The 27,514-nt window shown below is 37.2% G+C and overlaps 1 long non-coding RNA gene across 1 annotated transcript; it reads left to right on the forward strand.

Moving 5' to 3' along the window:
- Window positions 1-26,172, forward strand: LOC106019569 (uncharacterized). Its single transcript, XR_002405694.4, has 6 exons — window positions 1-233; window positions 14,966-15,191; window positions 18,290-18,406; window positions 21,712-21,815; window positions 23,088-23,173; window positions 24,900-26,172. It is a non-coding gene; the product is annotated as an uncharacterized lncRNA (long non-coding RNA).
- The last annotated feature ends 1,342 nt before the right edge of the window (window positions 26,173-27,514 follow it).

The raw sequence follows: 27,514 nt of genomic DNA on the forward strand, positions 1-27,514 counted from the left end.
CAGAAGGAACTCATGACTTTATTTTTCAGGATCTTGCAACAGCATGGAAGTGGTGGCAACATTGACATGACCAGGGCTCAACTGTCTGTCTGAAGATGGAAGGACACTAAACTCCAGAATCTGATGAAGTCCTGTCATTGTTCTGTGCTTGCCTTGCATGGCCAGGACTGGTGCACTTCAGACATCACACACCTGGGTGGAATACATGGGCTACAGCAGCTGCTCTCTAACAGGTGGGTAGAAAAGGAAAAAAATGTGTCATTAGAAAAAAAGTATAAAAACTGCTGTCTAATTAAGAGTTAAAAAGGTCCATGGATTGTTGCATTATACTGTCAACCTATTGCTCCTTCTGATTTTCTGTAGTACAGCATGTCGTCATAAGGTTTTACCGTATGCAGAACCCTTTTACAAAAACTTTGAGGACAGAAGAACTTTTAATTGAGTTACGGTTGCTTTGGATACCTGCTTCTTTCAGTGTTTTTGAGTTAAAGTATCCAATTGGCTTGAATGAAAGCAATTTGGAAAATGTACAAGTTTCATTTAACATTTCATATGAGCTCATTGAACTGGATTGATGCTAATAGGTCTGTGTATAAATGAATAAAATCCTGTGAGAAGTCCTGTATGATCATTTTCAGGAATTCATTTTAATTCTTTTCTCTTATGCAAATGAAGTGACAGTGAACTAAATTTAGCAGATGCAAACTAAAAACTGTATTTTCCATATTAAAAGGTGCATGATAGGTACACAAGAGCAATGTCTTTCTCTTGAATGCTTTACTAGGAAATTGCTCTTTATGTCCCTTCTCTTTCCCTTTTTCCCCCTCTCCTCTTGGTTACCTGGTCAATCTTCTTGCCTTATAGTTGGGAAGAGTATGATGTATAGTGTCATTATGTCAACCCTGTTGGTTCTGAAGAGGCTTGCTAGCTATCGCTGTATTTCCTCAAATACACTCATGTTGTGTACTTTTCTATATCTTCATAATGAATGTTCAATTGAACTGAAGCTCCCTTTTTTTTTTTTTTTTTTTTTTTTTTTTTTTGCCAGGCCTAGCTTTCTGAATGTAATCCAAGGTTCATTAATACTATTTAATTCTGTGAGGATTTGTAGTCTTGTCAAGGGCAAAACAGGTTAAGCTGAATTGATGTCTACCTCACATGTTAGTCACCTGAATATTACACAAGAGTAGACCTTTTGAGGTGCCTATTACAACCTTACATGTTTTCCAAAGTTATGTATATGTATCTGTATGCATGTGTATGATTTAAAAGATACAACTTGGTTCTGCCACTCTAAATTCATTTTTTTAGTACCAGTAGTGCAGTGGTTTAAATGAGTAGCAAGATACACGTACTGGATTATCTGACATGAACTACGTGACATACAGGATGTCACTTGATTGTATTTTAGTAATTTGATACAACTGAGTATGGGAAAAAGGAGATCATAGTCTGCAAGTAAGATGATTTTGTAGTTTTACTTGTGAAGACCTAGAACCAGGGTTATGATGATTATTAAAAAAAAAGGAGAGAACATAATGTTACTAATAATTTAATGTGCGAGTCTTCAAATTAGAAATTTTTTCTTTCAATTCTTAGGTTTTGGTCAGCATGCAGCACTTCCACTCATACGCTTGATGATAATCTAGCCAAATGTCCTCATGATAATCAAGAAAGGAAGACTTTATGCCCCATTTATCCAGGAGTGAAACTTTTACATCTCTGGCATATTGCAGGTCTCCAAAATAAATCTGTCTTCCTTTAAGGGATTCAAGCACCTTATTTTAACAGCTTCTTACATTTGCCTCAGTAAAACTTTATGCTGAAGTCAGCATGTGGAACAGCTTGGATGGAGAACTTCACATCTTTCCAGTGCTTTTAAGCAGAAATGTAAAAATCTCCATCTGGCAGTATGCATTGATACCTACTGGCCAGTTCTGTTGTTGAGAATTTAAATCTCACATTAAGATTTTGAAGATCATACAATATAATATATCATATCACTAATTAACTGTTTGCTTTCAGGTTGTGTGAGAGGTACAAATTGAAAGTCTTTGTTTAACTTGGACCTATCTGTTCCTATTTACAAACATTTTGAGGTTAGTAAATTCACAGGGAATCACATCAATCTGGTGTCAACCCTTAAATCTTCCTTGGTGGCATAGTGTAAAACTCTCTTTTTGATCATGAACATTATTTTTGTTTAAAAGATAATAACAATATAGTGTCTACTCTGGGAACATATGATGACTTTAAGCAGATCTCTGAAAGCTTCTGTACTACTCTAGCAAAATGTTACTGAACTTGAATAATATGCTTCTAAGATAGGATTGCAGGGTAGAGGACCCACTTGAGTTGAGTGTTTCTATGACAGAGTTAATATGAACTGCTGTAGCTCTAGCTCAGTGTACTTTGATGTAATTACATGACTTAGGAAACCTCATGAAGTGATGCTGTACTTGTGATTTTCATTCAATTTCTTTTTTTTATTTTATTTACTTTTTTATTTATTTTTTGGTGATGTCTAGTGTGTGTAGGCCTCAAGCTGAAGCAGTGTTTATATTAAAAGTGACCCTAGACTATTTTATTCTAAATAGTATTGTACACATTTATAGATTCTGGCCAGGTAGTGTTACAAAAACAGAACAATGTTTTATGCCTCAAATAGCATCAGGGGAAAAATCCGTTACATGCATCCATGTCTACTTTCAAATGTCATGTAAAGTTTTTCCTTTTAACAAAGTGTAGTGTTCAAAATAAAAGGAGGGATTGTCCAAAGCATAAAAATGCATGCTTTGGCTTTACCTGTTTAGTCCCCAGTGTAAACTATGCTTTATATATCAAGTATGGAAAATGAACACAACAACAAAGAAACATCTGTCATTAGCAGAAAGAAAGAAAGAAAAATATTAATTCCAGGAAAAAGTCTCACTTTCAGGTCAAAGCCAGAACGTAATGAAGATAACTGGACATGTAATTAGTACTCCATTGTAGAATTCTCCATTGTAAGCATTTCCCTGAATAGGTTTACCCCAAATGTCTATTCCTGTAATTGCTATCCAGGCTTAGTGCACGATAACTATTGCATTCTGAACCAGTAGAAGACTGCTTCACAGAGACAGTGAGTTATGTGAGTTTTACATATAGAAATGATGAAGGTATTGTACATGTATTCTGACTGGAATTTATCAGAAGCATATCTTGAAGTCTCTGCTTCAGATCACATTGGCAGTTGTGGCTGTGATGTTCCCAGAAGGCCTTAGTGACTGATCTTCTCAGAGGTAGGATAACTGGTGATTCAGTTACACCAGTAGGGACTTAGGCTCTCTGAAAATCAGGTTATTGCCAGCACATAAAATCATTCCTCTCAATGGAAGGAGATTTTTTTTTTTTTTTTTGCCAGTGAGTTCTCAAGGACTCACAATATTCCCTGCCCCATGGTTTTATCTGCAGCCCAAAGATACAGCACAAGTAAAGCTCTGGAGCTGGTCTGCAAGGTCCTTCCATGCCTCTAAATGTAGCCTATTTTGATGCTGCTCAGAGCCCATGTGTGGAGTAACTACTATTTCCAGAAAGCTATCAATTTTGACCAATCCAGCAGTGAGGGTGAGGACTTCAAAGAGGCATAGCCTCACCCTCTGTTTGTGTGGAGGGAAGTCAGGCTCCCATTTGATGCCCTGAAACTCCCAGACCCTCTTGAAAACCGGATGGGTCTATGCTGCCATTTACTTTCCAAACTAAGCAATACGCTTCTGTCCCAGAGACCTCATTACAGCTAAAAAGATTAGCTAAAGGCCTTCTGGAGAAGGCAATCTGAGGCCACTTGGGGAAGTAATTCTTGACTAACTGTTAATATGCTTTTTGTTTATGCCTTCTGAGTCTACAGCCTTCTTACAACAGAATTGGATTCTAAGTGGGTGATCATATTTATATTTGAGGGGAATTACAACAGTTCCAGAGATGGTATTTGAAATGAAGATAGAGATTTTTCCCAAGCCACTGCTAAGTAATTGTGGTCTTCCTGGTGCTCTTGAGTTTCTCCCTATTAAACTCCCTGCTATTATTCAATGCCTCTTTCCATCTTGAAATAAGCTTCAAATAATTCCCATGCTTGATCCTTGGAGCAGAGTTTCAGAATTATTAAGATGGCATTACACAGTCTGTCCTCTAGGCTTTCAAAGTGTGTTTATTTTATGATGACAGGATAACTAATGAATTAACAGTATCTATAGAATGTAGAAGAGTGGAAATACCTCCAGATATCCACTGGCTTCATATTACTGTTTCAAATCCAGTTCAAGACTTTTAAATCTATAGGATTCTTTCCTGATACAGGCACAACCTTTATTTTAAAATACTGCCTATTTGCAGAACCTTTTTATACAGTTCAGATTTGAGGCTGACAAAGACAAAAAAGTGTAGTTTGGAAGATTACACAACTGGGCACGCCAGTTCTGGGCAATACATGTGTTTTTATGCCAAAAGAACTTCCTTTTTGAGGAATTATTACTAAAGGTTTGGTATCATTTTGGGGTATCTACAAGTGGAAAAAAATAAATACTGAACCAATGAGATCAGTATCGTACTTTTATTTTATACTTTATTGTTGTATCAGGGTGGATTACTCTACTATTCAGTACCCCAGTGGTGACTGAGGAACATCTTTTGTCACTGCTTGGAACAGAGTAGCTATTGTGCTTTCATCTTTATATTAGCAAGTACTAGTGTAGTGGGATAGACCTATTGTACACATGCTTCCCCTATCAATCATACTTACTAGAGTTGTTCTACATCTATCCTGTTGGCTGGGGGGAGGACAAGGAACATGGTGTGATGGGTGGAAGAAACAGCAGCTACAGCATTGCTTCATTCACCATCGTAAAGAGAGGGTGTGGGGAGGGCACAAAGAACAGAAGGTGCTGAGTAGCATTGATTGTAGTCTTTTGATGTTAACTGTGTTCTGAGGGAAGTTTTGATGCCTTAATAGTACAGACAATTTTCCATTTCAATGGGGAAATGAACCTATCAGGCTAAAGTCTTACAAAACCTTCTATGTATTCTGAACTTGGACTGGAACTTTAATTTCATTTCTGATCTACATATGCTAGGGCACATTCATATGTTTACACTAAGCTTATTAATTCTATAATCTATTTTTGTGATGTATCAAAGGGTAGGATTAAAATTTACTCATAAAAATTACATTTTGCCATAACTCTCATCCTATCATAAAACAGCATCCTTATTTGTAACAGGAGTGATAAACTAAGTTACTCTCTGTGTTGTGTGGTATTTGATAACTGTGTAGTTACTCCACTACTGACAATGTGAACTATACCGTGATTCGTGGCAGCAATCCTGCAAGTATCTTTCAGTAAATCAAAGTGGATGTGCCAGAGCTGTTACTCAAATTCCTTTGCAAATATTTACAGGAGTATATCAAGCCCACTGAATTATAGCTACTAAGTTGTTGGGAATGTACTCATGAAAACAAATCCTGTTGGTATAAGAAAGGAGGCACAATCATTCTTCAAACCGTACAATAAATCTTACTGCTCTGAAAAGGTTGAAAGTCATTTGCATTTGGCAGAGGTAATGAAATGCATCTTAATAGACTTAAATGTTCAGCCTTGTTAATACAGAGTAGCAGAATATAGCTATTTTATGGGTGTGATCAGGTGGGTTCTGTGAAAATACAGTTTTGTTCTGCAGTTGGATCTTGTTCATTGCCAAAATTCTTATTTCTTTGTGGCAGCAAATCGTGCAATAGGCTTGGAGACAATATAGCATCAGAGCTATTATCTTATGGAAATAAACAAGAGTCATTTGTTTAGTCAGCAAATGCATGCTTAATAAAGAATACAGATTGCTACAACATTTTCAGAATTGCTGTTGGCTTGATTAGTAAAATGCTGTCTTTAAAGAACTTAACTGAACTCAGGAACAATAAAATATAATGGAATCAGTGTCCCAAGGGTGTTTGAGTGATACTATAATTGTGAGAAACTGGTCTTGCCACAGCAGCTCTACCCAAAGGTAGATTTCTATGCAGCTTCTCTTCTAGCTGAATAGCTAACATTTGAAAACCTGCAATTTTCATCACTTCTTTTAAAATTTGTTTTAAAAGAAGAGGCTAATTCCATGGGCAGTGTTGCAGACTTAGAATGCAATCCATCCCTTTTAAAAGTGGAACTGTGCCATAATAAAGTCTGAATGATAGTTCAAGATTCATACTCAGTGTTTGTGACAGGGAACATGGTTGTCCCAGGTGAACATTTTTATCCTTCTGAAGAAAAATAGTTTATTTTTTCAGCTCCATGAAATACTGAGATACAAAGCTGTCATAAAAATGATTTTTCTTTTGTCTATGAGCAGATGTTTGTCCTGTTCACAGATGGAAAATCTAAATACAAGTGAGGAATAAAAATAAATGCCCTTCCATATCTTAAAGAGCATCTTGTTTATACCACCTATCTACATTTCCATTACTGTGTATGTGCACAATGATGGTTAGACACTGTACAGACAGGAAGGGGAATAAGGCTATTAAAAATTCATTTGATTGATACAATAGGAGTCTCTGCATGGAAAGTCAGCTTTTTCCATCTGTTACAAGTTATTGATATATACTGATGCTTAAACTATGAAATACTTTTTTAAAACTTTGACTAGAGATGTTTTGGCTTAATACTTCACAAACTGGAAGATTTGATCATGTTTTCTTCTAATTAGCAAATAAGAAGAAATAGGATATAATAACAAATAAACAGAAATAAAGCGATAGACAATAGCATAAGTCAGCACCCACATGTAAATTTCTCTTCTGAGCTACTTGAACACCAGAGAAACCAATTGAAAATTATTCTTCCTCTTTCATAAACAACAACAACAACAACAAAAACACTCAAAATATCAGTTTCTGCAATACCAAGCAGTCTTTTAGAAGAATCAGAAGGATTCTCATGTAAGCCCCAAGAAATGGTAAGCTTTGCTTGTTATTTGTGGCTGTGTGCACACATCCAAGCCAAACACCCATCTTGGAAAGGATCACTCTTTTCAAATAAAGGTTCCAGTGAACTTTCTATTCTGTATCTCTGCTTTTCTTTGGGAGAGGGTTGTTGTCTTTTTTTTTTCTTTCTTTCTTTTTTTTTTTTCTTTCCTATTTTAGAGATACTGAAGTCTAAATACAATTTTGTTTGTAGTGCAGCTAAGAAAAAGACTAATGTACCTTCAGGTTCTAGGAATACATTACAGGGGCTGGAGGAGAGTAAACCCAATCTCTATTACTCTTTAGACAGACCCTGTTTAAAATGGACAGAGCCTTGAGGAGAGAAAGAGAGCTGCTGCTGCTCCCTTAAAAGTGTGACCTCATTTTATGTAGTCTTTCTTGTTGCAAGCACCTTTTGGTTGTTTTATCTATCTTTGGTGCCAACTAACCTTCTCCACTGCAAAGCTTGCATATTCTGCCCTGTACACAGGTGCCATGCCCACAGCCAGGACTAGCATGAGTCAAAAACTTCTGCTGTGTCAATCTTAAGGAATCTTCCTTCGCAAATCCCTGCACTGCACAGCAAATGCTATCCAGCTCCTTAACAGGCCAAAAGGTATTTTGAGAAGGTCTTGGAATTGCTTCATCCACCTGAGCACTCCTTTCTGAAGCAGACAGTTTTGATGCTCTGAACACCAGCATTTATATCTAGTCCCCAAAGACCAGCATCTTTTTGAACTGAAGAATCAATGATGTTAGCTAGGTGGATTATCTGAAGACGGTTTTGTTGTTGCTATGTAACCTTAGTTCAGTGGCAGACACTCTGTGATGGGGTAATTCTTCTGATTCATTTGCTACCTCACTTTTTTGTTTTATCATGTTTCACTAACTTGTCCTTTGCTTCTAACAATAGCTTATATGATCTTTCTTTCAGTTAGATCATCTTGTATGACTACAGAGACATTTGATAAAGCTTCTCGGTGATTTTCAAATGCAAACAGTACAGCAATATATACCAGAATACTTTAGCTCACAGATGAACAGAACCAAAATAAGAAAAAAGATATGGTCTGCAATTTGTTGTGCTTTGACAACACAAGGACTTTGTTTGCCATATGATATTGTTTTAAGTATAAAGCATCCCTAAAAGTTGCCTTTATTACTTTGATATTTAAGGAAACAGCGGCTGGGTATGAAGGTGACAGACAAAGCAGCAAATTATGTAAGCTTGAAAGCAGAGAAATTGCAATGGAAATCAACAACCCTGCAATGTATAGCAGTCAGGTCTTTTAACTCAAGAAATAATGTGGAAAAATAACAGCAGAATTATTCTGTGACATTTGCACTCTGAGATAACAGTAGAAAAAGTAGAGTGTTTTGAAATTCACCATCTATACCAAAACTATTTTTAAAAGTGGAATCACCCTTTTCTCCCTCTTACTAAATACTAAGCTACCACTCAAGAAAGGAGATGCATTTGAAATTTAAACAAATTCAAGGGGTCACTTTGCAGCCACAGTTTCAGAAGAATTCTGTTTTGAATAACAAAAAATAAAATAAAAATTTCCTCTTTCCCTAGGATCACATGCTATGATTCGCTTTCAGCTGGTCTCAGAGCAGCAGGAAAGGCCAATCTCCAGGCACAATGCATTCAGGACACAGCTTCAACTTGAATTCTGAATTAGGTTCTTGTAGTGTGAACAGTGTTCTGAATATTTACATATTTTTTTCTTAGCACAGCATTGTCCTAAAATGTGCTGTTTCTGGATTGCCATAATTGCTCTGTAGGAACCGTTTGAATCTCTCAGGTAAATGCAAAACAGATTTTAAAATATATATTGTGTGAATTCCCATTACTTTTCTGACTAACCTGCATTTTTGAACTGTTATAATCTGTTATGTATATCTGCCTTTAAAAGCTCATTTGAAAGCTAACCTGTAAGCTAATACTTTGTGACAGCTTCTTTCTATATTTTTTGAGCAGCCCTGGAGTAACATGTACATGAATTTGTACAGACCTTGGAATCCATAGATTATTCATCTATCATGAATGTGTGCTAGGACTGCAAGCTAAAAATCCCCTTGAGAGTTTTATTGGAGATGGTACTGCATTTTCAGCCTCACTCTGAGACAAAATAACATCTCAATCATTTTTATTTTTCTCCTTGAATAGTCAATACATAGCATTTGAAGACAAGTCTGGAGAGGTAGCTTTATCACCATTGTGTTTGCAGAGTAATTTCTGTCTCTCTTCTATTTTAGTGGTTGCATGTTTTCTTAGGAAAGCTGTCCCATGGAAGCTGTGCATGTGTGTGTGGGGAGTTCCCCTTGTTTAGCCAGTAGGACAGTCAGAGCAAATGATTAGAAGGGAGAGAAAGTTAATATTGAAAACAATGTTTTCTCTCTTGGGACAGGGAGAAGAATCATTGAGTACCCACAGGGGTACTCAAGTATTTTCACAGGGTGGAGTTGATTGCATAGATCTTTCCTTTTATTCAATTAGCCATTTATTTAGATTTATTTCTTGTTTCACTACATTTTTGGATAAAAAAATATTATTTGTTGACTTGCTGGCAAAACCAACACAATTTGAAACAAAGAAAAGAAACTACCAAATTACTAGTAGCTCAATACATATATATTTATTATTTTATTTTTGTACAGTCTATACATTTTTAAGCTTCCGTAATTTTTTGATGGGGGGAGGAACACGGCATAAAGATGCAGGATAATGAGGAAATTCTGTATGGAGGGAAATCTTTTCTTTCCTGCTTATGATCACTCGTACTGCCATACCAGGACAGGAAAGGAGTACATCTCTCTCCTCTTGCTGTAATTTGAATGTGAATTTGATCTTCCTAAGGAAGAAAGATCAAATATCTTCTATCCAAGCACAAATAAAGAAGGGGAAGTGAAGAGAATAATACTGTTTGATATTGTCAGAGGTAACACGTAACCTACTGCTGAGCATATGTTACAGACCTACCTGTGTCAATATACAGAGAGTGTGTCTATTATAGGCCCATCTAGAGACCTTGATTCTTCCTTTCAGACACAGCAACTGAAATTTTCAGCTTTACAGATACAGCTGTAGTTTGACAGTCGTGACACCAGTCTGTATGCATGGGATTAAATGCATTCGGGCTGTAGACTGTGCAAAGGACTCGCATAGTGCTTAAGTGCATCTTCTCTTTCACTCTTTGTTATAGTGGAAATAGCAGCAAACAGATGAAGAAGGTATCAACAGGAGCTTACTAATGAGTCTAAGTGCTATTTGATATACACATGGCTGGCTGCACATAGACCCAAGCTGCCTCTCCTTGTTCTCCGTGCTTGGTTAGAAATGAGTCTACACTTTCTGGGTGCCGTAGATAGCTACCATCCATTTGGCTCTGATAGTTTTACAAGACCGGTGATCACAATAAATTGCCTATACTAGCATGAAGAATAACCCAATGAGGACAGTTATTTTGTAGTGAAGCTAAACACCATGTGAACAAGAAATGGAAGAGATTTTTTTTAGAGATTTTATTTGACAGACTGATGTACCATAAAGTTTTGTTGGGTTTTGAGAGACAAAGTGTCAGAGATGCTCTGGAGAAGGGAAACAGTCAGTTCTGGAGTTTTGTAGCTACTTCACAGGCAGGACCAACAAGAGGTGAAACTGCAGAAAGAGCTTGAGTGATCTTTTCAGTGAACTATGTTTTTTTTCATTCAGGAAAAAAAAATATGTTAATAGGACCTGAATATTTTCTCAACATTTGCTAGATATTTTTTTCCTGATTTTGATAAAATAAATGTGTTCTGGACCTAAAATTTTTGCACAAATGGCAACTTATTTCTATTAAAATTAAAAAAAAAAATAAAACAACCTTAAAATTTCAGTGGTTCTAGGTTAGAAGAAAGGTATTTTCTTTGTCCAAGTTTAGCTGAGAAGTAACTGATCTGAAGGAAACTGAAGTCACTTGCAAAGGTCATTGTTAAACAGCTGTTGTTATAGTTGTGCACTGGACATAGTTAACACTGTAATTTTAGTAGGTTTAATGTTTCTTTCCCTCAGACTGAGGGAATATGAACATTGTATATTTGCTCTTTATACATTCTTTGTGCCTGGAGATCAATAAGAAAATTCAGACAATTTACTAGTCTTGTTTCCTCATGTTTTGAAACAAACTCCCTTTGCAATGCCTGAAACATCTTCAAATGATTTCTCTTATCCTGTTTACTTTCTAAGGGCCATAATATGCAATTGATTTTTTTTTCCTTTTCTTTTTCTTTTTCTTTGTTTTTTTTTTTTTTTTTTCTTTCTCTTTTAAAGGCAGAGTTTCTTACTGAAATCAATGGGAGGTTTGCTTAAAAATCAATTGGATAGTTTGGCCCTGAAACATAAGACGATGGGGGCTCCTCAATCATATCAAGAGAAGTGATTAAGATACCACAAACAAACTGCTAATCCATACATAAAGGAACATGTGCTACTTTAAAAGCAACCATCTCTACAAGTGTATAACTCTGTTTAACTTTGGTGGGAGCTTTGCCTGGAAAAGTGCAGTAGAATCAAGTACTAAATGTGAAGCAATGTCATTGGAATTATTAATCAAACGTTTGTTGCTGAACTAAGGTCACTTACCAAGAGCAGATTGGTCTTTAAATAAACTACACAGGCAACATCGCTGATTTCTTGGTTCAAAGAACTTCTGGTCCTTGGGGACTGGGAACGCAATAAATGAATGTGAATGTTCAGAGCATCAAACTGCATGTTCCCAAAAGGACAGACTAAACTGATGAAACAATTCCCAATCTTTCTCAAAAGACCTTTTGGACCTTCAAAAGGTTGGCTGGGCTTTGACATGCATAACAGGGATATACAGAATTACTCCCTTGGGAAGTAAGGAAGTGGAAGTACAGATTGCTTCTGGTTATTCCAAGCCTCCTGGTCCTCAAGTGTTACACTTTGATTCTTTTTGGTAAGCTAAAAACAGGTCAGTAAGCATCTCCAACATTTCTTATCAACCTTTTTTTCCTCCCTTCCCCCCTTCCCCCTTTCCTCCCCCCCTCCCTTCCTCCCTTCCATCCAGAAGCTAACAGGACTCTGGCTACGGAGTTTTGTTCACTGGTCCCATGCTTCATCTCTTTTTCATGGTTCAAATTTTACATATTTTATATTTTGGGGAACTGAGTAGTGATAGAACCAATTAGCACCTCTCAAATTATTGCTTTGTAAGCAATATGGCAAAGATGTATATGGCCATATTTAAATTATTATTTTTTATTATTATTTGAAGGGTGTTTTTCCCCTTTAAAATTTACAGTGCTAAAGATGCTTGTGGGAAAATGAGTCTTGGGGGGCAATGTAGGCAGAAACTGTACACATAAGGTTGCTTGTAGAAGTGGTACATCTGTTATCTCCTCTATCTAGTTGTCTTCTAGCTCTATATTTAAGGTTAGAAAACTGGCCACAGATGGAACCTGGTTTTAGTTTCTCCTCTTGGCCACTTCCAGAAAGTGAGTTTAGAGAGTTATTACCATTTCCAAGGGCTGGAAAAAGAAGTGGAACCCAGATTAGTTGGTCATCCTGTGAGTCGAGAATTATTTTGCCAATAAATACTGAGCAAGTCTGTTCATCTTCCATGTGTGGTCATTATTGCAAACAAATGAGTTTAATTTGCTTTAAAAGCTTGTTATGTGAGGCACAGTGGAGAACAAGGGCTGAAAAGAACTTCTGCATGTGTGGTTTCATTAAGATTTGTTTTCTCCAGAGAGCTTTCAGGCTGTCAGATTAAAAATGTAAAGAAACCTTTTACTCTAACAGCTTTCACGGTTATCCCCTTAGTAAAGTTTGCTTTTGTGATAATTACATTTTACCATCTACAGTTGTTTACTAAATGAACAGCTTTTCTCTACTGCTTGACCAGTTTTCCTCTGATGATTTGTGGTTTCAATGAAATATTTAGAAATACTTGTGCCTTATGTTTGTTGTTTTCTTGTTTTGTTTTGATGGTAAAGGACTTTGTAGTTTTGGTGCATATGAACCACGAGGTTTACTTTAACAATTATGACTGAAGTAACATTTCATTAACACCGCTGTATCATTGAGACGAAAACTTCTGGCCCATTCCCCTGTTAACAGGAAGGGGTCTTGCTCTGTTATGTTCATAGCTTCTAGGATGCACTGAAGAGGAAGGACATGAGGCTAAAATCATCTCCATCACTGAATAACACTTTTTTTTTTTGATGGAAATATTTCATGGGCAAACATGTGCGTGATATTGCTCTACAAAAACTTTGCTTTTTTCAGCTTTGTAGCAAATAACGAACCTCTGCTTACATGTAAAACTGTTATTAGTACATCAAACCATCAAGCTTATCAGTAGTGACCATTTTCAGTCAGGGAAGCAGAAAAATCCAAACTACTTCCTATGGTATTGGCATCATTGCTGCTTGAACTGAGTAGCAAGTAGAACTTTAAATTGTGCCAATCTAAATGGGCACCTCTATATAAAATAAAAGTAAATATTTCTCATTTTAGTTCAATGTATTTTTTTTTTTTTTTTAATATTAAGGAATATTTATTTATTTTTTTCTTTGCAGCCTGATTCCAGATCATGTTTTGGTATGACTGCTTTACATTGTAAAATGTGAACCATAACAAACTTGACACAAAACCACTGTTGCTTCTAAATTAGGATAAATAACATTAAAAACCTTTGATTGTGAATTAATATGCAGCTCTAAGTCTCTGATTTTTGTGTGCACTTGTGAATGTGGTGAGAATTTCTTCTCTATCTCTGTCTTTGAATCAGATCTGCTCAGTTTTGAAAGAAGCTAGTCAGAAACAGGTGTCAGAGGACAGAATTGAAGAAAAAACAAAACTCACTCGTCTGATTAAAAAAAAAAAAAAAAGCTGGAATTTGGAATTCTTAAAAATAGATAAGTTCTTTTCCTACCTGCATTTTGAAGGGAATTTTCTCTTCCTGAATGGAAGTATGGACCTTCAGCCTCCCAGCTTTCTAGAAACCTGGGCCATCAGCAATATAGAGTACTGAGTTCAATCTTATAAAATAGTTGCTGTATTATCCCTATCATTTGGAACTTTGTTATTTCTGCAAATGTAAGCCACAATCTTAGGCACAAAATTCAAATTGCACCAGTGAATTTTAATTTAGAATAAATATGAGTGTGCAGGTTAAAAAAAAATCAGGAAAACATCTCAGGGCAGACTGAGATCTTTTTTTAAAAGTTCAACCTTAAGAGAGTCCCAGATGCCTTAAGAATGGGGCAAAACAGTATTTTTCATAGTAGTGACATATCTAATTGCTAATGTTTTTGTTACCCATTTTATAGCTTTGAAAGGACATTAGGCAATAGTACTGTTGGTTGGAAGAGATGCGTTTCTTCATCGCAGCCCCCAGACTCACTTTCTCCCGCTGTCTTTCCCAAGATCTTAGTATGAATTTACTAGGAAGAGTGAATCAGCCTTTCTGAACTGTTTAAAAACGGGTGTCAAGCCAAGTACAGTTGTCCTATGCTATCTTCGGGGAGAGGGAGGCTTTCATAGTGATGAATAAAACCATACAATCTTAGTGTCTTAAGTAAGGCCCCATTGCATCATTGATAGTATAGAGACGAATGCATTTCCATTGCCACAAGTTTATCAGGCAATTCCACCATTTACCATGCTATGTCTCAGTATAAGCAAATGTGTCCATTCCACCAACCCTGAAAAAGAGTCATAAATTCTCTGGCTGACGGTGTAGTTAGCATCTGTGCCTTGTTCTAGACATATCTGAATGCAGGGTCAGGAATCTCAGCAAGCAGGTAAATGTTCTCTCTCTCTTCCTCTCTTTCTTTCACTTTTTCTCTTCTTCTTTCTTTATAATAAAAAATTACCTGGCTACTGATAGCAGTCTAACAGTTTAAGCCCTAAAATTATTATTGCATGTTCTGTGCTGAAATGAGGAATATTGTGTGTCTCAGCTGCTACGCATATAATCACCTCTGCATCAAGCAAGAACATAGCAGCAGCAAGTCTACATTGAAATCACTTTAATGATGTGCTGAACAAGAAAGATGGAGAATCCAGAGGCAAGGCAGTCCCTAATCCTGTCGCTGGCTGTAGGATTCCCAGCTGTCAAAAATCAAGGATCCAGCCACAGTGCTGCTTCAACGTCGCTGTAACAGAGGGGCTGACAGCACAGTACCTGTAAGTACAGGCAATGTGGAGCAATTTACTTTCTTTTTAAATGCATTTGAACCTTTTGTACTCCCTGTGATAGTGATGAACTTCAATTCAATTCACAAAAATCAAAATTCAGAACTATTTTACACAAGTGACTGATAGTTTTATACTGATAAATACTGTAGTACTGTAACTTTGTGCAGGCAACCTCTACCCTAAAGATCATACAGTCAAAGCAGACAAAATGAATAAAAGGTAAGAAATGCATTGTTATTATTCCCTTTTTAGAGCTGGGAAAACCACAGCACTGAAAGGTTAAGTGGCTCGTCTATGGTCACGCAGGGAGCCCGTGGCAGGGCTGTGAATTAAATGCCTCTTCTTGTAAGAACTGTGCTGTCTCCTTAGGAAATATGAATAGCAGAGTAGAGAGAAACTACCCAGCACGAATTTACTGTGTGGTACTTGAATAACATGGCAGGTAGTACTGGAACTGAAATAATGAACTGATAGTTGAGAGTGGACAAAAATGTATTATAACACTGAGAAATGTGAGAAACTTGGTAATTTTCCTCTCTATAGCCTTTTTCCTTATGGCAACAAAATGTACGCGTTTACTCTGTCAGTCCCTCCACCTCTCCATTTGTGCCTGATCTTTACACACAGGCAGCAGCAGGTCTGAGGGCACCACGTTCCTACACAGGCAGTCAAGTCATCTCCTCAATAGGGGGGAGAACCTGAGTTTCACATCCCCTACAACAGAAATGCTGCATGGAGGGCTCGGTGACCACCTCCTCTGCTTGGCTGGCCAGGCAAAAAGCACAGCTGGCACTGAGGATACTGCATTATACCTGCTGCCCTGACCATGGCTCAGGCACTCAAGGACTAGCAGAGGAATCAGGCAGAAGTGCAGGAGGTACCTGCAGCAGTGCATGGGAAACCAAACTGATAGTATTGGGCTGTGGTCCATAGGTGCAGAAGAATCTAAAATTATTTAAATCTGTTCCTTAATGGGTTCATAGTGGTTTTCTCATTTGCTCTGCTGTTGCTATTTTTTTATTATTATTTTTCCATTCTCTGTTGCCCTAGGCAGTTCAAGTAGAGTTCCTAATTGTTTTCAATTTATATAAGTGCAAATTCACAGCTTGACTTTGAGGTTCATACTTGGTAGAGTTTGGTTTTCTTATTTCAGACTTTTCAAGGGAAGTTGGCCTAAATTCAACAACTTCCAAAGCTATCTGCACTGCACAAAAATAAGTACATGGCTAGTAATTAGCTAAACCTTGAGAACAGGTAGTTTAATTAGTGAGTATGAAATGACCACTTCAAATCAAGGACTTTCTGAAACCTTTAAATGAGCTTAAGAACATTTACATTTCTGCAACTCTTCTAGTTCCCTGTAAAAACCCTACAGCTTTTCATTTTATAGTTGCAAATGTTATAAGAAACAATACTTTTGAAGTTTATAGAATATTATGATTCTAATGCAAACAAGCAATGTTTTCATTCTGAACTTTCAAAGTGGCCATGAACTCTTTAGTTGTTTTTAAGAGATTTTTTTCCTTTCTCTCCTGTTTCTGTAGGCTGGACAGCATACAAAGTGTGTGGACTCCTAACATATAAGCTTATCTTATCCTGGATAAATGTTCTTTCCAGTAATTGGCATAAAACACATTCTATTTAATGCAAACAGATCTTTGTCTCCACAGACAACTTATTAGAATAGCCAGAAGGACAACTTTCCAGCAATCATTGTCTTGTCAAGACACTTCTGCTTGTTTCTCGTAGCTAGAAATTCTTCCCTTGAAATGACAAAGGGCACTTTAGCTTTTGATGATGATTTACGGACTTCCTTTAAAGATGTAACTTCCAGTGAGGCATGTGGAAACAAAACAGGGTACCCATCTTTATTAGTAAATAAATTTCAACAGTCAGGTATGTTGCTTTCTGTTAATCATATTTCTTTGTATACACACAAACAAGAACATTTTTCAATATCTTCCTCTACAGAAATGTGCTATTTTCATTCTGTATCTATACTTGTAAATACCTTTGTTTGCTGGCACATTTATTGTCAGACTGTTGTCCATGCTAAGGAAAAGCAATGAGTAAAAAAAGAGCCAAAAACCCACAGTATTTCTTTAGAAAAGTAAAGAGGATAAGCTGGGGTAGCTAGAGAAACAAGCTTTTCCTTACGAAACAATGATAAGCAACAAGGATTTGGATAATTCAGTGCTTTATCTTTCTGCCTGCTGTAACTAAACTAAGAAAAGAATTCAATAGAAAATCAGATATGAAATTGCTCTTCCACTTCTCATGGTGTGAAAAGAAGGAAAAAAAAAAGTATATGGCAGCTCTTTTTCAAGAAGCAATCTACAAGGCAAAAGAAATATTATTCAAATCGTTTGATGAACAAGCATCAACTTAAATTCCTGGATCCTGTGTGTGTGACCTGAGCATTGCCTCATCTCCTGTGTGTGAACGTCAACTCTAGAGGTCTTTCTTGATCTGGCACACGCTGGCTGCCTGTTCTTTATTGTACCACTTGTTATGCAGAGAAGCGCAATCACTCGGAGATGAGGAAATGTTATTACTGCTTGGTAGCAAAAGATTGGCTCAAAAATTTCTGTAGCTTTTCTGTAACCCACTCTTTGCTCCTTAAATGTCCCAGATTTCTTTGCTTATTTTCAACTCCCTGCATGAAATAGCTGTGATGGAGATGCTTTCTTTGAGGCTATGGGAAGAGGACAGTACGATTGCACTGGTACTCTCAGTGCTAGAACTGGAAATAGCAGCTTCTCACTGTGCTTCATTTCATCTACCACTTTCTTGCAGTGAAAAAAAAGCTCACTCACTTTCTTGACATAAAACATTGACTTCTTCTCTGCAACAGAAGACAGGGGAAACTGGAAACAATTTCTGTGAAAGTCACACCCCTTACACCTCCAAAATGTACAATTATTAGGATCTTGGTATAAAACCATTTTAAAATGTTGTACAAAACACACACAAAAAAACCTTACTTTATGTTTAAGTAACTTCCTAGTACATTATCTCCCTTCCTTACTGAGTGGCACTGTGATTTATTTTTATTTATTTATTTATTTATTTATCTTGGCCCACAGGTACATTTTGAAAACAGGTTTGTGGGAAATGATCACTTCCTGTGCTGTATATAGCGATGCTGGGTGACGTAGCCTGTGCATTCAGATTAGATGACCTCTTCAACCGTGCACTATTATGTGAGTACCATTTGTCTGCTGTTTTCAGTGATGTCTGAAGACACAAGCTCAGACCTTTCTACACTTGGACTGATGAAGCTGCCTTTATATGAGCATTCCTGCATCTCAGATCAAATGCCTGTACCTAGGGGAAAATTTTGCTGCTAGATACTTGACATTAATGAAACACACAGAATGTATTTCTGTATGCCGGCTAATGCCTGCAACTGAGCAAAAGAATCAGCGCTCTGTTTTTAAGTACATGTATAACAAAGAACAGCAGGATGTTCCTGGTTAAAAGAATGCTCTGCTCTTTCTGCTTTTGTTTCTGGCTGGCTATTTCTGAGAAACATTTCAAAAGTTTAAAGAATGGTGTACTATGATCCACTACAGAATGGGAGGCTTATTAGCATGCACTTTGTGGTGACCTGTGATCAAAAGGCTGAGCTCACCGTTGTTTGATGTGCTTGTGAGCATGTATACCTGAATGAGGAAGTTTGGCTTTCAGGAGTTTTGCTTTTAGAGATGCTGGCATGGTATGCATAGCAGAGAGAGGCTGCAAAAGAGAAGGAATCATTTTTTTCCTTCTCTTCTCTTTTGCCCTGCTATATACAGCTCTCCTGCTGGTTAGAGCTTGCATACGAGATGCACACATTCAGATTTCTGCTCTAAATTGGGCTTCGATTCTGGATCTGCCACCCTGTAGTGAGCTCTGGCCACAAGCTCTGGGGTTAGGGTCTCTCTTCTAACTAGAAATTCCATCTCTCTATGAAATTGTTGTTTGATGTTTTCTCTTAGAAACTGTTTTGTTAAAGACTAGCAATCCAAAACACCAATCCATATCCCATGCAGCTCTTTTTTTTTTTTTTTTTTGCAATATTCAAGGAAATGTTTTTCCTATATTTACTGAACTGTTTAGTACAGAAACTGTTCTTCTGTTGGTTGGTTTCAATAATGCGAGCAGATCTATATGTATTGATCTCTTTAGTTGTGGGGAATTTCACTGACCTTCAGTGCAGATATAAGAAGGGATAAATTTGTCCTATTATTTTCCCACTGATAAGAAGGAACTGTGTATGTCAAAACAAGTCCTAGTCTTACCTCCTTGTTACCCAGCAGTACCTGAAACTCAGACTACATTCCGAGGGACAGAAGAGACAGTGAAAGCTAAAGCAATGGCTAGATAGGCTGGGCCCTGGGGATGTCCTTTCTAAGCATATCATAAAAATTTGAGATGAGAGAAAAATGCAGTATTTCTGTCTTCAAGGTGACTTCAACTGTGAATTTAATGCAGTAAAAATGGATATATATTATGCAAATGAAGCAGCAACTGGATTTGGGAAATTGTAGAAGTGTCTTAGGAACACATCATATCTCTATACAGAAGAAGTGTGGAAGGTTATTTTCAATTCAAATTCTCTTCTGCAGCTTGCCATCTCTTTCTGCAAGCATTTGGTAATTTTTTTGAATCTGTTCTTGTTTCATTCATTAGTACTTCATTCTCCATCTCCTTTGGTTCATTTCTTCCTGTTCTAAATGAATGCTGGTGTCCCATTTGCCTCTGTCTTCTCTATATCAACCAATCTTCCATTCTAGATCTTCTAAAATTTAGCTTCAAACTCTTGTAGTTTGCTCTTCACAATGATTCCCAAGCTATTTATTTTTCATGTCCTAGCCAAAGCTATACATCTTGAACTGCTAATTGCATCTCGCGCTGTCATCCATACTTGTCCTGGAATTTCTTCTTTCTCTGCCTTCCTTTTCTCTGTTCTTAAAAGATCATCTTCAGACTCTTTCTTTCAAAGTATAAAAAGTACAACGAATTATTTTCCTCACCTTCCCTCTTGATACTAAAATTTTTGCAATAACTGCAACTAAGAACTTCTAGACCCCAAAATTTAAGCTAGGTTAAGCTTAGTATGTTCACAGGATGGATCTTAGAGATGTAAGTGGATTAGTTTTTTGTAAGGATCATATGTACTTGTAATATGTATTCAGAGGATAAGGATGTTATTTTAAAACAGTAATATGTGGAAAAAAATGGAACTATAGCATAATTCTTCCTTGACTGTAATAACGGGTAAAACTGACAAGGGAATGTCAGAGGAATATACAGAGTAAATTACATTCACATTGATTTAAATTGGTTTTAGAATTAGTCTTTAACCAGACAGCACTCCCATTGTGCCTTGTGGTGTACACCTAATCAGAAGGAGGATATTTTAGAATGACTAAGCGAAATATTAGAACAAGAAAAATGGTGCATTAAAAACAAAAGGCAATAGGTTACATTTCAGAGAAGATTCCCAGATTGTCTCCAACTTGCAGATTGTTTTTGCTGAACCATAGTGATTTATTAAGGCTGGCATAAAAAGACCCTTCTGCTCCCTGTCCTGAGATGACTGTTCCATTGCAGGCCTTTATAGTAAGTAAGTAATTAGTCAAAGGAATAAAATAATTGATGGGGCTTTCAGTAATCAGGGTCAAATTAACCCTACAAACCCCTTCCTGTTTTCTTCAGCTGATTACCAAAAGCTCCTAGGTCTTTTGTCTCTCTCCTCCTGTTTTTCCTCTAAATAATGCTATCTTCAAACATTAATTTATTTCCCTTTTCTGTCATCTTCTTAATAATATATTTTTCTTTAACTAACATCTATCCCCACTTTTACCACCTGCACTCATATGGGTCCATCAGGCAAGCTCAGTACAACTGAAGAGCTCGCTGACTGCTGCCTTCTCCTGTACCTGTCAGTCTGGAACATGGTCTGCTCATTTTGGCTAGTGAGTCTTCTGGACACTGTCTCACCCTGACACTTTCTTCCTCTTCAGCACTTCTGAAAAGATTTCCATACAGAAGATTTTCTATCCAGCTCATTCAGCCTCTCCTTTTATCTCAGCTACAGCAACATCCGTCACTCTGGCCTTGACAAATAGTGTTCTGCTCCACTTGTAGCCGTGGAGGATACTGCTGAAAAGATCACTTTCTTTTGTTATCCCTCTCTTGCATCTTTCCTTTTTCTATATTGCATCAGAAATAACTGCTTTTGCCTTCCAGGTCTTTTAGAGTCCAACCCTATTGTAGCTATTACCACTCATTCACTGTCAAGATGCTGACTCTTGCCTTTGATCAACCTATTATAGCAGCCTCCACTGCCTACTTGTTAAATTTTTAAACAGCCACTTGTGTATGTACTCTAGAGCTGCCTGTCATCCTTGGAGGAGCTTCTCCAGCCAGAAACTTAAACTAAACAGGCACTTTCCATTCTTCATGTTTCTAAACTATAAATTCAAAGTCCTAAATGTTGTCCCTTGCTTACTATCCCCAGCACAACTACGTAGATCCCTGAAACACTGTGAGTCATGGTGGGCATTTATCATACAAAACCATGAGGATTGGTGCTGTGGGAAATTGAGAAGACCACAGTGAGCAGTAAGTAATCATCTGATGACACCTTGCATAACAGGTTTAAAGCAGGTATTCCTGCTCAATGCATAAAGAGGTCTCTTCAACAGGCCTTTGTGAAGAGTGGTATAAACGTGGGCAACACTTTTCTGTCTTTCACCAAGAAAAAAAGAAGAAAAATAGATTTCTTGACTCTTTTTTCCTTCTAACACTTGTAATTGACTTTAGCATGATGAGTCATGAAAAGAACACAAAAACAGGGCCTATCTTTGGTACGTGTGATAGAGACAGGAGAGAGTCAGCTCCTTGCCGTGTGTTTTAAATAAACATAACAGAAAATGAGAAAGTGGTTTGCTAAAGTAGAGAACAGTACGATGGCCATTGAATTCCTAAACATTTTAGGAATGTTTAGGCAGAAAGGAGTAAGTTTAGTGAGCAGCAAAAGGAAAAGAAGTGGAGAGCAGTGGATTCTGTGAAGAGGAGGCAGTGTGTCGAGGCAGAGGCGAAGTCAGCACAGCGTGAAGATATCTCATTTTGATTAAAATCCTAAGTAGTCTCTATAAAAGTGACACTCTCAGTGCTCTCCCAAAGCAGGGTAAAACAGGGTGAGACCAAATAGCCGCAGGAAGTCAAAAGCATGCAATTCCCACCCATTGGGTATTCAGGTGCCAGGTGAGAGTGCTGCTGAAGCCAGGGCAAGAAGAACCCTGCTACCTCCTCCTGCTGGCTGTGACTGTTCTTCCTTAAAATACAGACACAGATCTCTTTAATCATGTTGTGCAACAAGGCAAAAAAAAAAAAAAAAAAGCTTTGCTAGATTTGGGAAGGGTAGGGAAGGGAGGGGGAAGGCAGAGTTGAGTTGAGGAGAGGAGAAGAAAGAGAATTATTAACACACATTATTTTGTAACAATAAAACAAAGCCATTTAATTTTTCTAACTAAAAATACTCAGCTGAAAGCAGATTTTTTCTTAAAATATTTATGTTTAATAATAAAAATTTCCACGGACAAACACTTTTGTTAGAAGAAGTGTTCAGAGCAGCACTCAGTTTCTGTTGGCAGTGTTTATCCATTATAATTAAAGTTAAAATAAAATATGACATGCTTATTAAAGTGAAAATCAATTATTGAATAAGAGTTTATATTTGCGTGTGTATATATATAGAGAGAGATAGATAAATATAATTCTGCTTATTAATTACAAAGAGGCTATAGCTTAAACCAGTAATAGACTTGCTTCACAGTAGTAACTGTAGTGCAATCAGCCACACCTAAGGTTGATTTTTTTTTTCTTTTTCAGTGTTGCAAATAAATAAATGAATTATATTTCCAAAATGGCATAAGAAAGGATTATCAGTGGAAAAGGGAACAATATTCCTCATTAAGGTGAGTGCAAAACATTTGGAAAGCTGGGAAACTGCTGGAGGAGTGTGTATCATTAACTAGTAATTAAAGATATGTCTGAAAAAGTTAGAGAGCCCATAATGGGAGATGAAGAGGAGGAAATTATTTCAGTGTAGCAGAAGGATGGAATGCCAACGATGGTGTTATGATAGGCAAAGATGGTAAAACTGTCAACCACAGTGCAGAAAAGGCAAAAGACCTCAGTAAATATCCCTGCTGTGGTTTGGAACAAAGCAGCATGATATACTCATATTTGACAGTGATAAGGACTACTTCGTATCCGATCAATACATTGGGAGGATGTTAAGCAGCAGCTGTCAGAGCTAAACGTTTTTTTGAATTGACGGGGCCAAATAACTCGCACCCAAGAGTATTAAAAGAGCTTACTAGAAACTCTCTGAGCCATTAATGTTGATTTTAAATAAACCATAGAACAATGAAGAAGTTCAAGAGCACTAAAACAAATTCAATGTAACAATAAATTATGAGAGTAAATGTATTGCAGTAAGTTGGGTTGGCAACCCAACATTAATCTCGGGCCAAAAGTTGGAAAGGCTGACCTGGAACTCAGTCTGTAAAGATAAATATATATAGCCTATGTTTAACTGTGGGTGGGAGGATGTAAATGTACATGAGAAATCATCATCATTTGGTGATTTGTTCTGCCTGGGTTTTGCCTCAGCCCAGTGCTGTTCAATATTTCTATTAACACAGCAACAAGCAGCACCAGGCAGCATGTCCCACCACCCTTGGCCCATCTGTGGGGCTGTGGGGAGAGAATCCCCAGGGAGTATTCAGAGTGTAGGCAGAGCCAAGAAATGCCTTGGTGCATGAGGTTCAGTAGGGTATGCAAGGCTTGAGAAATCATTTGATCTTGCATTTTACTAAGACTTCTATTCAACTCAGTCAGGGAACAAAAATAATTGGAAGTGCAGCCATTTCTCATGATCAGAAAATAAATCCTCCTCTTAGGTCACTTCCCACAAATATGCTTTTCTGAGCTTCAGCTGCTGTTAAATTTTATACAGCATCACCCTCTGATAGTAACCTTTGTGCCTGATCCCCACTGGGTTTACCCAAACTGTCAGACAATGTCCTACTAACTACCTTCTCCAATCAATTCTTACATGGGCTTTTAGCATTCTCTGATACAGCACCAGTTTATCCTAAGCAGTGTGTGTATATAAATTTATGTGTGGGATAAGATGTACTTGAAAGGATTAAAAAAAAAAGCACCCAAAGCATAAATGTGTTTTCTTTTCATATTGTGCTTGCACTGGGTTTAAGAAACTATCATTTCACCCCGAAGGAGTGAGATGAAGCTTAGGTCATTTGGATGCAGATCCTGAGCCAAGATTATACCTGCTTTCAGGAATTACAGTCCTAATATAGTTCAGAGCTCTGTGTGCTTCACTTCATTGTACTCACATAACATGTAGGCTCCTGTAACAAACACACTTCCTGCAAATGATAAAATGCAGACTGAGACAAACCATCAAAAGCAGTGGCAAAGTGGTCTTGTCCACGTATGGGGCTTGGGTGCTGGAGCACCTGGGATCATTGGGTGCTGGAGCACCTGGGCTCATTGTGTAAAGCACCTCTTCTACAAATTATGAAGTTTTGCTACTACATGCTTAGTCGCTGCTTTGCATTTTATTCTTGATATTTTACTAATAACTATTGCATTTTTTTATTTTTTATTTTTTAGATTTTGGGGTCCAGAGGGTACAGCCTGAACAAATGAACAATGTTTAACCCCAGAAATGAACGACAAAGAAAGGCAAGTCTTGGAATCTATGTGGACTGCCAATAAGATGCATTTTCAGTCTTGAAATTGTCACTGCATCTTCTGTAAAGAATACAGAAATATTTTCATGTCAGTAAAGCCTACAGCATGTGTCAGTAGTGGATCAAATATTAAAAGTAATTTTTAATAAGTGTGAATCAAAGAGGGATTAGAAAAGCTCAGGGGATTTGGAGATGAAACTTCAGTTCAGGGAATCCCACAGCTCAGAGGCATAACAGGTGAATGCTCTGCTACCCACGGATGAGAGACCTGACAAGGGGGCTGATGAATTTGAGATTTATTATTAGAAAGTAGGGACTGAGGGTATGTATAAATGGAGACCAGTTTTGATAGGTATGAAAGGGACATTTCAGACAGGTAATGAAAAACTCAGAACAAAATTTTAAAGTCAATGCGTTGACTGATCGGAAGCAGGTATAAATCTGCCACAGCTGAAGTAATGTGATGTGATTTATTGCCACAAGTAAACGTAGGGGATGCAGCATTCTGAACAATGGGGTCATTTGCGAATATTATTCCATATAGTGTATGCCTATTACTGTAATCTTGAAGCTATAAAGATGGGCTTCGCAACAGGGCAGGCAGCACAGAGGCAGTAATACCTGTGTAACACCTGCGAAGTGGAAGCATGTCACCCAAGTGGCTGCTTTTGAGAAAAGCTTTTAAGAAGTTAGCAGTAAATGAACTAAGAAACCAAAGAAGAATACAAAGTCAAAAGTTTTGTCGGATTCATCAGATGCACACAACTGCCACCAGATGGGAAAACAGAATATGACAAACAGTACATAAATAAAAGACAGATGAAAAGGGGAGGGTGAATTTGGGAATTTGATTTCATAACGCAGTGTCTTATGTATCCATCATCAGTAATGCCTTCTAGCTCCTTCATGTGTGCGAATGTGCATGCCTTTTTTTCCCTCTTCCCTCTACCTCCCTCCCTTGCTTGCTCTTTCTTTGAGAGATTGACAGCCACAGTTTGAAGAGAAGCTTACAGAGAAATACATACCTTTTTTTTTTTTTTCTGTCATACATCAGGAACCAAGTAATCTCATGAGAAGCCAGAGCTTTTGCACAGCAGGGGCCTGTGCAAATTTGGATATGGATCCTCTACAAAAGATTTTTGTACACTGTAGTAGTTAAGAACCAGATCACTTGGGTCAGTACTGAACCTGTGAATTACTTAGAAATAATGTTGAGAGTCATTACTCTTCCAGCAGTCACTCAGAAAACATTTATTTAAAGCTCTAATTTATATTACTGTAAATTCTTATGCATTTTATTACTGTAATTGTTGTCTTTATTTATTTATTTATTATTATTATTTTGATTTTTCACATACTTTAGAGAAATAGGTATTAAGTGATGATTTTTCTGTCCCTGGACAGAATTTAATACCGGAGAGTTACACCTGTCTGAATCTAACACTGTCTCTTTTTCTGAAAAGTTTTTTTGACAGTTTCATGATCAGGGTATTAAGCATCATGATCAAGGTATCATGAGATACTTGTTTCTGAACAACTTTTATATATGATATTATGTTTTTTAACCATGAAACCTTATGCTTTAATAGGAATGTATTTCAATATCAACTCTTCAAGGACTTTTAGTATTAGAGCTTGGTAAACCTCATAACCTATGAGGCTTGGTGCCTCATAACCTGGAATCATAATCTAGTACAACTGACTACGGTGCTGTTCATGCCCTTCCTAGAGCAAGTTGCAAATGGGAAGATGCCTGTGGTCATTCATATCTAGAGAGGACAAACACTGAGCTGTGTTTAGCTGCAGTTCTGTTACCTTGGCGGCCTAAAGATGTGGTTTTGAATCTTGCAATTTCAGTGGCCTTAACTAGAGCTAGCAATGAAGAAAGACCCTGAACAGATGATCTATTTGATCACAGAGAAGTAAATTCCTAGGGTGGCTTTCTTACATTATATGCACTAGCATATGTGGCTAATAAGTTTAGAAAAGGCAGTGTGTTCTTTTTTAATTTCTACTCAGAACGAGTCCCCTAAAAATGCTGTGGTTGACATTTCGTTTCCATTATCATGCCATTTTGTTCTCATTTTGGTGCCCTGATATCACCCACTAGGGACAGAGAAAACATTGATATCTTTGCCAGTCATTTTAGATCTCTTGATGACTTTATGACTCTTTCAAACAAAAGGTTTTTATATCTCAAAGGTAAAATAAATTATGGTATAAGATTACTCTCTCTTCTTTCTGTTTATAGGGAAATGAGAGAACGTTGCTAAGTAGCAGGTAAGAGAACCTCAAAGCTCTGAAAACTAACCTAGGGCACTTTTTAAAATTAGTTTTTAATATAAAAATAAACAGTTATAGAGAGACCTGTAAAAAATATTTATATGCCTAAATTTCACTGTTACCATATAAAGTTGGAAGTCTACCTTTCAAAAAGCATATCTTCATCACTTTTTCACTACATCCACAACACCAGGAAAAACAGGTATCTTATAGCAGTATTTTACCCTCTTTATCATTTTTAATGACATACTG

The sequence above is a fragment of the Anas platyrhynchos genome, chromosome 1, assembly GCF_047663525.1.
Source record: "Anas platyrhynchos isolate ZD024472 breed Pekin duck chromosome 1, IASCAAS_PekinDuck_T2T, whole genome shotgun sequence".
NCBI lineage: Eukaryota > Metazoa > Chordata > Aves > Anseriformes > Anatidae > Anas > Anas platyrhynchos.